Consider the following 15,936-nt stretch of genomic DNA (forward strand, 5'->3'; position numbering starts at 1 on the left):
ACTTATGTAAACCTTCTCTATCTCCATATTCTCTATGCCTTTAACCCCTATTATTTTTATTTTAGTATGTATTGCTGATATTGATTTCTATTTCTTTTTTCTCACTTTCTCTCTATTTTTATTATTATTACTATTATTATCTGTTTCCCCAAGATAATACAAATAATTAGGTTGCTGAAGTTCACAGGATTTGAATGTAGCCCTGTTTGTCTTCAAGTAGATGCTCTATCTGGGACAACACACTGCATGTGTTAAACCCCTTGTATACCCTAAAACACTGTCAAAAACTCATAAACCCACAATAGTAATGATTTTTTAAACAATACAACTGACCAAATATTCCCTCTCTCCCTCCCACTCTCCTTCCTTCCTTTCTCCTTCCTTTCTTTCTCTTTTTTTCTTTCTCTCTCTCTTTCTTTCTTTCTCTTTCTTTCTTTTTCTTTCTTTCTTTCTTTCTTTTTCTTTCTTTCTCTTTCTTTCTCTCTCTCCTTCTTTCTTTCTTTTTCTTTCTCTTTCTTTCTCTCTCTCTCTTTCCCCCTCCCTTCCCCTTCCTCCCTCCTCTCTCTTTCTCTCTCTGTCTTTCTCACCGTCCCTCCCTTCCTCCTTCCATCTGTCTCTCTCTCTTTCCTGCTTTCTGTATTTTATGTAAGATAGGGTCTTTCTATATTGCTGAGGCTAGTCTTGAACTCCTGGCCTCAAGTAGTCCTTCTGCCTCAGCATCCTGAGTAGCTGGGATTATAGGCATGCACTGCCATGCCCAGCTATGGAATTCCAATAGTAGTATTAGATACTATTGTTCAGTTTTTAGTGTTTTTATTTAAAAATTCAACTAAAGTTGAAAATAATAGCAATTAATTTTCACTCCATAAACTTTCTTTGGAAACACTTTTATTAGATTAATGTTAGGCCAAGAACAGTTGGCTAGCCAATTTTTATAACAAAACTTTATAGACTTAAGGAAACAGTGGTCTATGCCTGTCTTGATGTTGTAAGGTGACCTGAGTGTTTTCAAGATTACCAAAGTATTATAGAAATGCATGTTAAAATGATAAAGAGAAAAACAAGGACACACACAAAAAAACACATTGCAGTTAAGCACGTCACACACGTCTAGTTAAGAATGATGACCCTTTGTGTGGAGTTAGATGTCATTAAAAATCATAGACCATGATTTAAAATAGTTGCTGTGGTCAGACATGTGATACCACAAAGCGGAAGAAGTCTAATCTTGAGCCACATGTATTTTTAAAAAAACATCCTAGTGCCCATGTATTTACGGAAACAAGCTTGGCCATTCATTAGTAACCAAGGCAGGAAGAAGTCATCTGATATTCATGCACAAATTTAGCTATTTCCATTTGAATGAATATAATCTTGAAAGATTTAGTTTTTAAATGGTTCTATTTACTCATAATAATTAAATGTTATGTAAAACATTACTTGTAAAACATTTTGATGTAAGTTTTTAACACAGTTTTTATTATATGATCTTGAGGAAGACAGGACATTTATTATTGTTATCTGTATAAGTGAATAAACAAACTAAAGAAGTTAAATGACTTGTCCTAGGTCACCTATTTTTTTCTTGGTGGAGCCCAGATTCAATTTAGTCTTCTGCTCACAAAGACTGTAGACTTGGAATAAAGTTAGAAACCATCAAAAAACATTATCCAGGTCCATTTCTTTGTATACAGTCTATACATGATTGAAATGAAATTTATCTCAAAAATCTGTTGTCAGCATGATTTGGTATTTCCTGGAATTTTACAATTATAAAACTAGATAGATTCTAGAGATCTGGTCTGGCTATCTCCTTTTATTTTGTGTTGTAAACATAGTTCCTTTCTGTTAATCCATCAAAAAAATTTTAGTAGTTTATATTTTTAATAAAAAATACTAAATACAGTTTGTTGCAAGTTTGGGCATATGATGCTAAATACTTTGATACTTTTAAAAATGTGTAAGAAATTGACACCATCGTATATTAGAACAAGCATTGTAACCTCTTGAGAGAGAATATAACCTAAAGCAGTTCATCCAAAACCTTCTTACATTATAGGATTTACATTTGACTCTTTCCAATATGTCTTTAGGTCTTCTTAGCATAGATTCTCTAGAAATACCTCAATAGCAGAATAAAATTTATGTTGGAAGATGATTGAAAGCTTGTGACTAAATTTTTCTACGTCGTTGGCATCATGTAAATGCTCCATCTATCTGTGTATCTATCTCTATCTATTTGGGGTTAAATTTATAGTCCAACACTTTGTAATTTGTTTTATAAAAATCTCACATAACTTTCCTATTTTGAAGTGTCCTGAGTATTAAAATATAATTAATACTTGAATTAAATATATGTTTTGTAACGACTAAGTTATTAGCAACAATTGCATTATATACCTGGAGTTGAGGGAGTAGAGAAGGATAAAACATTATGTAGTGCAGATTCGAGCTATTATATTGTTCAGAGATGATGCAATAGTTAAAAACTGGAATATTCTTGAAGTGGGACTTGAACTGGGATTTGAAGGATCGATTTGGCTTTGGAGAAAAGAGGTATAGCATTCTAAAAAAGGAAGACAGCAAACAAAACAAAACAAAACAAACCCATGAGAGTAGAATAAATGCCTCTGTGGAGTCTACAATGAGGAGGCTGGGTTTGTCTGTTTACAAGATGAGCCAGACTGCAGAACTTCAGGAGCTAGAATCAATGGGCTCCAGTCCAGGCCATCTCTAAGATATGGAATCAAGGTCATCGGAAAAGTGAACACATTGGGCAGCGTGTGAAACCAGGATGTTTGACTGTTAGAAGAAAGGAAAGTGAGTAATTCTAATCAAGGGGCCAAAACAAACACAAGTCAAGTTGGAAAAAGGTCACCTATCAGTGGAGCTTGAAGCGGCAGTCAATAAACAGTCAGGAGGGCAGGATATAAGTGGAGCTCAGTCTGTGAAGGCTTAGTATCAGTGCCTGGGTACTCAGTAAATTAAGTCAGTATGAGATACTAGTAATAAGAAAAAAAATGGCCGGGCGCGGTGGCTCAAGCCTGTAATCCCAGCACTTTGGGAGGCCGAGATGGGCGGATCACGAGGTCAGGAGATCGAGACCATCCTGGCTAACACGGTGAAACCCCGTCTCTACTAAAAATACAAAAACTTAGCCGGGCGTGGCAGCGGGCGCCTGTAGTCCCAGCTACTCGGGAGGCTGAGGCAGGAGAATGGCGGGAACCCGGGAGGCGGAGCTTGCAGTGAGCTGAGATCCGGCCACTGCACTCCAGCCTGGGCGACAGCGCGAGACTCCGTCTCAAAAAAAAAAAAAAAAAAAAAGAAAAAAAATGAAAGTTATTCAGTTATAAGGCTGGAATATAAGCAAGCAGTGAGACCAGAGCAACATACTGCCAGAGAAATTATCAACAGAAGAATGTTCGTATTTCCCTGTTTCAAGTGCAGTGTTGTTCAGAGCCTAGAGACAGGGCTGAACATGTGATTGGGGATACTGAGGCTTGAAAGATAGGGGACATATATGGATTAGGAGTCAAACATGCCACTCCTCATGATTTAACTTGAGAGTATATGTTAGATTATGGCAGGGAGTTGAATATGGAAACCTTAGAAAGTGGAAGAAAGTGTTCAGGTTTGATGTGGTTGCTATTCAGTAGGTCCTTGAGCAGAAAAGTAACCACATTAGGTCAGTTCTTAATGCAAACTGTTCTGGCTATAATATGCAAGATAGCTTGAAAAAGAGAGAAACTGGATATACATGAAGTAGATGAGAGTATTTTGCCACAAATATTAGTGTGAAGTTATGGAGCACTTAACTTCATTTACCAGGCAGTTTCAGAGAAGGTATAAGGATGGGACTTTCAGTGCAGTGAGTTGAAAAATGAATATGAAGTGAGTAAATGAAATCAGCAAGGGTAGACTATCATTTTCAAGAGTGTCTGCGAGCAAGGAGAAATAAATAGGAAAGTAGTTAGAAACTCAGGTTTTTTTTTTTTTTTTTTTTTTTTTTTAAGAGTGAAGATACTGTTTTTATACAAACCCTTAGGAGGAAAACACTTTTTTGCTTTTAGGACTAAGGAGAATGGTACTTCTTAGCAATTATGTTTTTATGTTAGAAACACTTTTGATTTTGAAATTAATCAGGTTTTTCCATTTTGTCTTGACTGTCCAAAAAGTTAAAGTTAACTTTGCTTCAGCTGAAGGAAATTTGTAGGTCTTCATGGGATGGATTTTAAGCCTCATTCTTGATTCCATTTTAGGCCTTTGTCTTATTTTTCTCCCATTTGCTAGTTGCTCCTATTTGGATTTCCTTTCCTTTCCTTTCCTTTCCTTTCCTTTCCTTTCCTTTCCTTTCCTTTCCTTTCCTTTCCTTTCCTTTCCTTTCCTTTCCTTTCCTTTTCCTTTCCTTTTCCTTTCCTTTCCTTCCTTCCATTTCTTTCTTTTTGTAACCTTATAATTCACTTATATTACCTTCTAGAATGAGATGGAGATATAAATAAATTTGTTGTACCCCTACAACAAATACATGGTAAGATGTTGATTACTGTTTATTAAATAAATTGAGCCAAGAATATAAAGAGAAAGAAGAATCTTACTGACTCTTTGCAGAATGACATGACAGGATTTAGTAATAGACTGGATAAAGGCAATGAGAACAGGAGTTGGTGAAAGTTATTGACTTTAATTGGGAATTCTTACGGGGCTATCTGGAACAAAAGTGAGTATTAAAACGGTAATGCAGATTTAATGGAAAAACAGTTTAGATTTGAAAAAACTCTTTACTTGGCTATCATCTGTAAAAAGCTTTAACTTTTTGAATCTATCAGAAGTTGCCTCTTGTGTTGATTTGTGTCAGACGATTTGTGTCTGTGTCATTACCTTGGGGCTGCTATACATAGAACTGTGCTCACATTCATGCTGGACATAGGGACTATTTTCTCTAAAATGACAGGCAAATTTTCAAAACTCTGGTTCTGTATTATCAGCATGATCACTTCCTTCAATTTGAGTCCTTTCCAGGATATGTGTGACACTAACATTGTGGTTAATGTGTGGGAGGGCAGGGACATCTTGAGAGTGAGAGTATCAAGAATAAATACTGTTCTTATTAATATGAAATATAAACTGAAAAAGTTAGCAAGAAAATTCAAATCTTATATTTAGTTTCAAACAATGAGGAGAGCATCCTTCAAATAAATTCACATGAAAGTGAATAGGACCTCAATGCAATATAGTCCAAACAATATTATGTGATTAAATAGGAAAGAGATACAAGCACAAACAGCATTTGTTGGCAGTGAGCTGGCAAAGGAGATAATAGTTTCACTGTATTCTGCTGGAGTACCCTGTTCTCAATCTTTGTAACACCTTGAAGGGGATTTTGACTAAATGAGTCATATTCTGGAGACAATGACTTCAACAGAGCAGACTCTGGGACCAGTCAGGTCACAAGTGGCCACAAAATATGGGGTTGTTGATTCTGGAAAAGAGATCTGTTAAATATCATATAATATAAAAAGGGTGTTGTGAAAAATGCTTTGATTTATTCTGAAAATCTCTAGGACATGTACTTAAACTGTTATGCACTGAATCAAGAAATATTTATTAAGCATCCATTGCTAGGCAGTATGTTAGGTGCTGGAGAAAGAGGGAGGAACAAGACAGGCGCATTCCCTGAATTGAAGGAGTGAGATAATGATACTTAAAAAGACAGGCAAATGCTGAGAGAGGAATTATGTGGAATACTGTGGGTGCATACAGCAGTGCAACCAAATGGTAGGGTCAGATTTCTAAATAATTATTATTTTACATAAATATATATCCAGGCCGGGCGCGGTGGCTCAAGCCTGTAATCCCAGCACTTTGGGAGGCCGAGACGGGTGGATCACGAGGTCAGGAGATCGAGACCATCCTACCTAACACGGTGAAACCCCGTCTCTACTAAAAAAATACAAAAAACTAGCCGGGCGATGTGGCGGACGCCTGTAGTCCCAGCTACTCGGAAGGCTGAGGCAGGAGAATGGCGTGAACCCGGGAGGCGGAGCTTGCAGTGAGCTGAGATCCGGCCACTGCACTCCAGCCTGGGCGACAGAGCGAGACTCCGTCTCAAAAAAAAAAAAAATAAAATAAATAAATAAATAAATAAATAAATATATATCCAGTACGTAAATGAAGTGAGTTTCGCAACTGCTAGTCCCCATGTCCCATTAAGGAGTATCTCGTTACTAGATATTTTCTAATAGCTGCCAAATGGCTTTTTGTGTGGAATTTCATAGAGATTATATTTTCGTCAGGTGAAAGATTGAAGGAGAGACTCTCTTTAGGTATTTTCCAACTCCAAGAATGTATCTACAGTCATAAAATGTTCAATTATGAATTTTTAATTTATTGGAGTAATTTAAAGTTTCTTAACACATGAAATAATTAAGCAATCACTAGCCTTAGTTACTTCCTTTTATTCAGTGACTAATCTTATTTATAAAAAGTTTTTTTTTTTTTCCTGTGGGTGGAAGTAAAAATAAGAGTGTTTAAGAAGGAAACATGGGTGATTAACACCCTTAAAAAGGTTGTTACCATCTTTGGGTTATAAATAAACTTGAGGGAAAAAATGCATCATTATGTCTCTTTTTTTTCCCAGAAGTTTACTAAGGGTGGGATCCCCTTCTTACCTCTTGAATAACCACAGAAAAAATGGAAAAGAGTCATACCGTTTATTGTTATGTCATTTAGTGACAAAATTAATGATTGTCATTTTTGGGTGCTGATTTGTGATCTTATCTCTCTAAGCTGCTCTGATGGTTACTTATCTTTTCATCTGGATCATCCTGTGATGCTTTCAAAATGCTGTCTGGCCCATTAGACACCTCTGGAAAAAATCATGAAAATTTCTTTTAGATTATTTTAAACAAATATTATATTTTAATAATCAAAATATAGAAAAGAGGTAAAAACCTTAAAAGTACCAGACTGCACCCCCAGAGAACTGAACTCTAGTTTCCTTTTGTTTTGGGTAAGCTATGTGGGTTTGAGCAACCTTTATTTTCCAAGGTGTATAATCACAGGGCTTGGAAGGATCATGTTGAAAAGTTTCTCCACGTTCTACCATTTGGAGGTGGGTGATGTGCTCTGGACAGGAGGGCTTTCCTTTAACACTGAGTGACAACAATGATCTCGAGCGGTTTGTATCAATCTCAATAAACTGTCTATGAACATTCATTTAAAAATGGAAGAAAACTTGTTTTCAAATTCTAGTTATTAGTAACAATATCAGATATTTGTATTGCATTGTGTATTTTTCCCATCCATGTCCAAAACATTCTTATTTGGTAGACATAACAGAATAATCCATAAATAAAAGTAAATGAAACTAGTTCCATCATCTAAAAAGACACCAAAGTTCATCCAGAGTCACTGTGAAGCCCAAAGTTATATGGCCAATGTGAGGTGGAAGCGAATTTCTGATTTCAGTTTCTGTACCCCTTGCCAAATGAACAGCTCTATACAAGTGTTATTTACTGTTGCATTTATGTTACTTATGTGTAAGAGAGATGTTCTGCTTGATTCTCATCATTGTGCCCTGCAGTAGCCTTCAATAAGAAAAGATCACTTCATCACACCATCTGCCCATTTTCTATTGGAACTTAGCATACCAAATTTGCAGAGAACTGCTAAAGGCGGCAGCCTTTTAAAGGCACTTAGGCAATGCCATTTCCTTAGGGATATGAACATTTTGATTCTTCTGTTCAGGTCCCACAGGACATGGGCCCTCCTGTTGGGTGATTCTGTTTACACCCCAGAGAGGCTGCACTCCCGATTCATCCATCTGCAGGAGCACAAGGCCCAGGGGACATCCATACCCACTACTCAACTGTATCAGCACAAAACTCTGGGCTGGTTTCTTCTTTTGGTTTATGTGACTATAATTTCCAGTCTACCAGCTAGAGAATCAAGTCATGCATTCAGCATAATTTATCATGGATTAGACAGGGAAGCCTGGACATCAGAATATAAGATAGAAGGGACGAATTTAGCAATTTGTAGTGTCAAGAAACACTCGATATCTCTGTGGCCTCTGGAGTCAGACAGAATAGCTTTAAATCTTGCTTTCCTACTTGGTAGCATTGTGAATGTGAACAAACTACCTAATCTCGATAAGCCTTAATTAACCCATTTGGACAATGTTGAAAATAAAAGCATGCATTTTAAAGGATTGTGGGTGAGGATTAAATGAGAAAGCATAGGCAGAGCCTGGCACATGGTAAACGACAAATGACTGGCCACTCGCTTACAATCCCCTGTGCCTCTCATGTATTGACCAGCATCCTGGAGAGAGATACTGTCTCTGAAAGTCAGAGTATAGAGTTAGCTGTGAATAAGTGTGAGTTATCATAGAGGAAAAGCAATTGTCTTTGTAATTTTCACAGAGACAACCTAAGTATGAGCTATTGTTTTGGGAATTGCATTTACCCCTTTGAAAATAATAATTCTAAAGTATGGAGATAAATTATAGGTAGTAGATTATGGTCTATCTCTGAAACTGATCGGTTGTCTTCACATTACCGTTAACTGCTTAGGGCTCTTAAAGAGGTTATTTTGCTTTTCTAAATTTTATAAAATGAGACCTAAATGATCTTCAGTATTTCCTCCTGGTCTAAGAGTCTACGGTTCTTATGAGTCTATATACATCTATTACTGTTATCTATATTTATATTTTTTTCCTGGAAATTCCTCTTTATAGTGTTTCCATAACATACTGGAGATTTTCCCTTGGAAAAAATGGTTTGAGCACATTCTGAAAGTCACAAGAAGGGAAGTGCCTTTGAGCTGGTAACTTTGCTAATGGAAATTGTCATCCCAGAGGTTGTGTAGCCTTAAAATGTAAAGTACTACATCAAATCTAATTACCGTTTATTGTTAACTTTCCAAATGCTAGACATTGAGCTGCTAGGTTTACTCACAGTACTTTGTCACACGATCACACACACACATACACATGCAGGCTGGAAGTCAGGTATTGTTCTCATTTTATAGTTGGTAACACTGAGGTTCAGATATGTGAAGCAACTTGTCCAAAGTCACATAGCTGGTGGTGATGCTGGGCCTTAGGCTTGGGTCTGTCTGACAACTCTGGCCATGTCCTTATCTCCATATTGTCTCTACAAAATGGTTTAAGTAGATAATAGTTAAGAAGGCAAACTAAATATTCTTGGAAATAAACTGCTAATTTCTGAGTTTGACATAAATCAGGATAATCTTTTTTTTCTCTTTTTTGACTTTTCTATAAATGTTTATTTATTGTTGCAGTTATGTTACCTATATGTAAAAGAGATGCTCTGCCTGATTCTCATCATTGGGCTCAGCAGTAGCCTTGATTAAGAAAAGATCACTTCATCACACCCTTTACCCATTTTCTGTTTGAACTTAGCATACCAGATTTGCAGAGAACTGCTAAAGGCAGCAGCAGCCTTTTAATGATACCTGGGCAATGCCATCCCTAGGCACCTGTGTCAGTCACTAGGTCAGGTAAGCCACAGCACAATTCCATGAGGGGACGACTTAATGTATATACCACTTTGCTCCCAAAACTTAGCACAGTGCTGGAACATAGGAGGCATCTAGTCAATAGGTGTTGAATAACACTTAGGATACAAATTTATTCATTTTTTAAATCTAGCAACCATTTATCATATACTTACCGTGAGTAAGGCATCCTAAAATGAAGATATGTTCTTTGCATTCTAGGAGATTATAATTTGGGGGGGTGGGGAGTAAGACACATATTTTATTACTATATGAAGTAGCATATTTTTCTCCAAGACGATTATTGTTCCATACAATCCTAAGAAGTAGGCTGGGTAGTAATCAAATTATCTTTTCATATTGCTTGACTTCATGTTTTAATTGGCTTTTATTTATTTTCTTAGCTCAAGAATATATTTTTATATATCTGTTATCTAGAAAACAACAATTAAATTAGTTTGCTAGGATAACCATCTCTCTCACATCTGTTCTTGTTAGTATTATGCAAGCCTATTGTTAATAGTATTTGTCCACAGTATCAGTCAGAGTTCTCCATACAAACAGAACTAGTAGGATACAAACATTATATAATATATATGATTATATATGTATGGTTACATGTATATTTATTTATGAAATAAATATATTCAAGGAATTCACTCCTGTGATTGTGGGGGTTTGCAAGTCTGAATCTGTAGGACAAGCAAGCACATTGCAAACTCTCAGGCAGAAGCTGATGGTGCAGTCTTCAGCATGAATTTCTTCTTCCTGAGGGTAACCTCAATTTTGCTGGTAAGGACTTTCAACTGATTGGATGATTAAGGCTCACCCACATTATTGAGGATGATCTCCTTTATTTAAACTGATTGTAGATGTTAGACATATCTACAAAACACCTTTTTGAAACAATGTCTAGATTCCTGTTTCACTGGGTAACTGTGTGCCGTAGCCTAGTTAAGCTTACACCTAAAACTAGCCCCCATGACCACCACTTACAACATGAAGAAAGTTTCCAAAATAATAAAATTGACAGTTTTAATTTTTTTTTTACAAACAATAAAGGACTTCTTTTATGGACTGTTATGTTGAACTTCCAGATTAAATTTTGAGAGTCTGAAATATCCAACAGGAACCGTAGAGTTCTGAGAGATTTAAAGTGATACTTTGATTTCCATGAAGTCAAAAATTGTGTTCCATTATGAAAACCACTTCTAGGAAATCTATACTTCACAAGACACAATTGAGAAAGTCACTTTTGTTGAGATTTAATTCCCACTTCTTTCTGTCACTTCACAATCACTCATTGAAGAAAGAGAACAAATGTTCTTGTCGCAAATGGGATTAAAGTCTAGCCTCTGTTATTCATCACTTAAATAGTTTCCTGTAAACAACCAGAAACATCTTCAAGTTTTCTTCGATGCATTTTCTAAGTGTCTTTAAAAGTAAAGAAAACACAGATTGGATATCTAAAGTCAAGGAGAGTTCTGAGTTCAGTTTGGTAAAATTTCTATGCATAAATCTATATATTTCTCTGGAATCATCTTTTAATAATTGTATTTCAGTTCATATTAGAGAATTTCTTCTTAGGAACTATGTGTAATCCACTTCTCTTGAGGCTTTCTTCTTGCCTACGTCCTAGGTAAAAATAACCCTGAAACTTCAATTCATAGCCTGCGTAAATCAAAAACCATACTTAGTGTTCTGCGAATTCTGGAAGGAGGGAGAGCTGGAGAACTTATATTTCATGGTTTCCACTGCTTCTTAAGTTTCTTTTTCCTATTTCATTAGAAGCTTTGCTTAATCGTTAGCACCTCGACATAGGTAAGCTTAGTCTCCTCCTTACTTTCTTAACAACAATTAAAAAATGTGTCTCCATCCGCACAAAACATTTCTTAGAGAAATGAGTAGATGTTATGAAGGGAAATATACCAAACTGTGTGTATGTGTGTTGTAAATTAGATGAAATGAAGAGCTTTACAATATAACAAGGCAAACAACCTCAAATGAAGCAATAGACATGTGCATGCCCCGTCACTGCACCACCTCCTCCCGCCTCCTCTCTACCCCTCCTCCTCTCTACCTCTTCACCCCCCTTCCCCCTGCGCTCCCTATCCCTATGGAGTTTTCTGGCCCTTTTCTCTCCTTTATTCTTTCTTTCTTTTCTCCATTTGTAGCTATCAGTTTCTTTAAAGAACTGCTATAGCAACTTTGTACCCTTTCTTATGCAGAACATCTTCTCTTTCCCACCCATATTCCTTCTGTCCCCTATGATTCTAATCTGCTCTGAAGAAAAACCCTTTCTATCGGATATATGGTAATTATGGTAAGAGAACAGTAAGATTAAACACAAAGACACTTCATTTAAAAGTGAGTACATTTACTGCAAATGATGAAAATAATGCAACACAAAATAAGACTTTCATTCAGAGAAACATATAATATCCGAGTAAAGATTGCAATGTTTTCTATTCCATGGAAAACTGCTACTGAACCAAAGGAGAATGTTTTTCCCCTTTCTCCTCTCTTTTAGCTACCCATAAGGACTGTTTAGTTTTTGTCTTCCTTTCACATTTCCAAACCCAAGTATTATAGTAAACACTGTTGTTCAAGGTTATTGATGAGTTGAGTGATATTATCATTCATTTTGCAAACATGCATATTTGCCAGGAATGATAGGGAGTGGAGATGCAAAAATGAATATGACATTTTGCCTTCAAAGATATTGCAGTCCATTGCAGTATCATTTAAATAAATTATACAAATATATGTTAGCAGTGCCATGATAAGCCTGTGTTTGGGGAGAGCGGAGGCACAAAAGAAGATCTAGACCATTTTCACTGGCAGTGTTTAGGTGTAGGTCATACAAGTCATTTTGAAAAACAGGTAATGATTAAATGCTCTGAAGGTGTGGACAGTTTAATGCTGTGGAAATGAAAAATGCTTTTCTAATGAATCAAAGTAGGTATTGATTAAGGGTAAGGGCAGGTAGAGAGAAAGGTGAGAAATGATAGAAAAGTAGAATAAAGATGAGGGAAAAGTAAAAGGGAAGAGCAATTTTGCTCAATTCACTTAATCAATGCAACACATTGAAATTGCTGGCAGCAATTTTCTCAGAAATGTCTAGTAGAGTTTTACTTTTTTTTCCAACTTTGAGGATAATAGCTCACCAAATTACACTGATAGACTATGAGATAATTGGAAATATCTAAGTGGTGGATCATGTATTGGCCATTAGGGACTGTTATGAGGAGTTGCAATAAAGCAATTTACCTGATGCTGGTATGCAGAATACTCGCTAGTTAGATACACCGTGAGGTTCTAGTAGTTACTGTTCAATAATTCATATACTGTTATTGACACTTTCACCTTGAGAACCTTGGTAAACCATAGCTCTGCTATGGATGTGTAATTCCGTACACAGTAAACTGTTCTGTTCTAGTGTGGTTAATGAAAACAGGCAACAGTCTGAGCATTGCATTACTGAATATTACTAGAGCGTTGTATTTCCAAAGTATTACTGAAATAGTTACCAAGTTACAATTTTATGTACCAGTTTTAGTCAGTGCTATGATTTGAATGTGTCTTCCCAAAAGCATGTGTTGGAAACTTAATCCTCAAAGCAACAGTTTTGGGAAGTGGGGCCTAATGAGAGGTAATCAGGCCATGAAAGCTGAGTGAATGAATTAATACAGTTGTTGCAAAAGTAGGTTTGTTATAAAAGGGGGAGTTTGACCCTTTTTTATGTTCTCTCTCCCTTGTCCTTGCCCTCTCTTGGCCTTTCTGCCTTCTGCCAGGGGATGATGCAGGAAGAAAGCCCTCATCAGATGCTGACATCATGATCTTGGACTTCCCAGCCTCCAGACTGATAAGAAATAAATTTCTGTTCATTATAAATTACCCAGTCTCAGCTATTCTGTTATAGTTACATAAATGGACCAAGAGAGTCGGGGAGACAGCATGGAACAGTTACGAAACTTTTGCATCTGAAGCAGGCTCCTGTGCTCTGTCTACTCATTTTTATTTTTCCTGTTGTGAGTTTATTACTTGGGTGTCCTAGAATAAACCATTTAATATCTTTGCACTGGGGCTTCATAAACTACAAATGGGAAGAGTAGGTTAGACAACTTCTGATCTCCTTTCTAGGTATGACATTCTAGGATTCCAGAGAGTGAAATACAGTAGGGTGGATTTTTGTTTCCCTCTCCTAGAGTGGATGAGAAATCACTTAGGCAGAATGCCCATTTATAATGCTTTCCTGCCTCATATTTCCCCTCAGACACTACTGGAGTAGAACAGATATTTAATAGGTCCTTATTGACTGAGTAATGTTCCTTCTTATGGTCAGGAGCCCTCAGAGACTTTTGTACATATTCTCAATTTAGACTTCAGGGCATTAAAGGAAGATGCTTCATTTTATCAGTGACATTCTTTTTATTATACAACTAAAAGCGTGGATTTAGCTTTTGCTTTATGTGAGTAAAGCAAAGTTGTTGAAGTCAGGCATCTTCCTGGAATAAATGTGAACTGCTGTAATTAGAAACTGTTTCTGTCATAATTATGTCCTAGAGTCTGAGGTGTCGGTTCATTTCAATAAATGGAAAAGGAAAGTAACCCAGGCCAAGGAGATTCATCTTTGGAAGACAGCCTAGCAGAAATACAACATCATCTTACCTCAGACACTGGATGAACAAATGCCCCTATGAGAGAAACAGAAACCACAGCTCATAGAAAAAGGCTCTGAACCATAAGAAGAATGTGAAAGAAAGGGGCTGAATTCTGACCACAGGAGGAGTCACACAAAAATCTCCCTTTGCGTGGTTCCCAGTGAGCTTGTCTGAAAGGGAAATGAGTGTAAGAGCTTTTAGTTTTAAATTTTAGTCGAAAGGATGATCTGTTCTGTTGCATTATGGCCTATGCAGAAAAGAAGGAAAATCGAAGTAATGATGAGGAGGCCACTTAAAGGGGGAAATACAATAACTTTCAGTTGGTATTTTTGTTTGTTTCAAAAATAGACAACATTTGGCATAAGGTCACATGTATATCACTGAGGATGATAGACGACGTGGAGATATAAAATATGAAAATGAAAATGGTCATTTAAAAAAGCTCAATACCCCGTCTCTACTAAAAAATAAAAAAAACTAGCCGGGCGTGGTGGCGGGCGCCTGTAATCCCAGCTACTCGGGAGGCTGAGGCAGGAGAATGGCGTGAACCCGGGAGGCCGAGCTTGCAGTGAGCTGAGATCACGCCACTGCACTCTAGCCTGAGCGACAGAGCGAGACTCCGTCTCAAAAAAAAAAAAACAACAAAACCTGAATACTTTGGGGGACATGTTTAGAAAACTCTAAGTCAGCATCTTCCTACCCTTTTCATATCATGGTTCGTATTAAAAAATAAAAAAATAAAATGTGTTGATATCACTGTGGTGCATACTGTCAAGGGTGATAGGCCAGCCCTGGGATTTGGGCTACCTCATGCCCAAACTGACCAGACCTGGGGGCTGAGGGATTAAGTAGTTTTGCGCACCTGAAACTTATTTTTTGAACACTTGTGAATCCTGTAAGCCATCTAATAGTTTTTAGTAGGATATATGGAGAAAGAGACCAGACCTTCTGGGTAGTATGGAGGATTATCATTATTATTTCTCAAGTCACTGCAAAATATTGGCAAACATTATTCTAAACTTATTAAATTGTAATGGACATGATCTTAGTAGAATTTAGTTAGTGCTAGCTGTTCAAGTTTGTCAGGATATGGTCACAGCTATCAGTCATGCACACCAGAATAGTTGATTATCAAGTAGGCTAAAACATTCTGTTTTTTGAGATGGAGTCTTGCTCTGTTGTCCAGGCTGGAGTGCAGTGGCACAATCTCAGCTCACTGCTACTTCTGCCTCCCGGGTTCAAGCGATTCTCCTGCCTCGGCCTCCCGAGTAGCTGGGACTATAGGCGTGTGCCACTATGCCTGGCTAATTTTTGTATTTTCAGTAAAGATGGGGTTTCACCATATTGGCCAGGCTGATCTCGAACTCCTGACCTTGCGATCCACCTGCCTTGGTCTCCCAAAGTGCTGGGATTACAGGCTTGAGCCACCGCATCTGGCCTCATAGGCTAAACATTCTACTAATTATATACTTTTCTGGAGTTGCTTTTTCTGGAGTAGTAATAGATTTTTAAAACTCAGTCATCGATATAGATCCTATTGTCTAACTCTTTCTTAAGTTTTCCTTAGTTAATAGCACGTAAGAAATCGACCAGCTTTATTATTATCTGAAAATTTTCAGCCTCATCTTGAGTGTTTTAATGAAAAAGTTTTAAATCACCATCTGCCATGTGTTCTAATTAAATGATGTTCTGCCTTGTGGCTATTTTTTGCAATTAGTCCTTGAGATATAGGTTGTTTTATTTTCTAATATGC

At 37.0% G+C, this 15,936-nt stretch overlaps 1 long non-coding RNA gene across 4 annotated transcripts in view; it reads left to right on the plus strand.

The window, feature by feature from the left end:
• LOC103878996 overlaps positions 1-13,416 on the plus strand; it is a 216,446-nt gene extending 203,030 nt beyond the window's left edge. For 2 of the 4 annotated variants that reach the window (XR_004179432.1, XR_004179431.1), the window contains exons 7-8: positions 9,425-9,522; positions 10,172-13,416. This is a non-coding gene — a long non-coding RNA (uncharacterized LOC103878996). The remainder of the gene's footprint in view (positions 1-9,424; positions 9,523-10,171) is intronic. The other 2 variants (XR_004179433.1, XR_004179434.1) reach the window with 2 other exon arrangements.
• The last annotated feature ends 2,520 nt before the right edge of the window (positions 13,417-15,936 follow it).

The sequence above is a fragment of the Papio anubis genome, chromosome 1, assembly GCF_008728515.1.
Source record: "Papio anubis isolate 15944 chromosome 1, Panubis1.0, whole genome shotgun sequence".
Taxonomy (NCBI): Eukaryota; Metazoa; Chordata; class Mammalia; order Primates; family Cercopithecidae; genus Papio; species Papio anubis.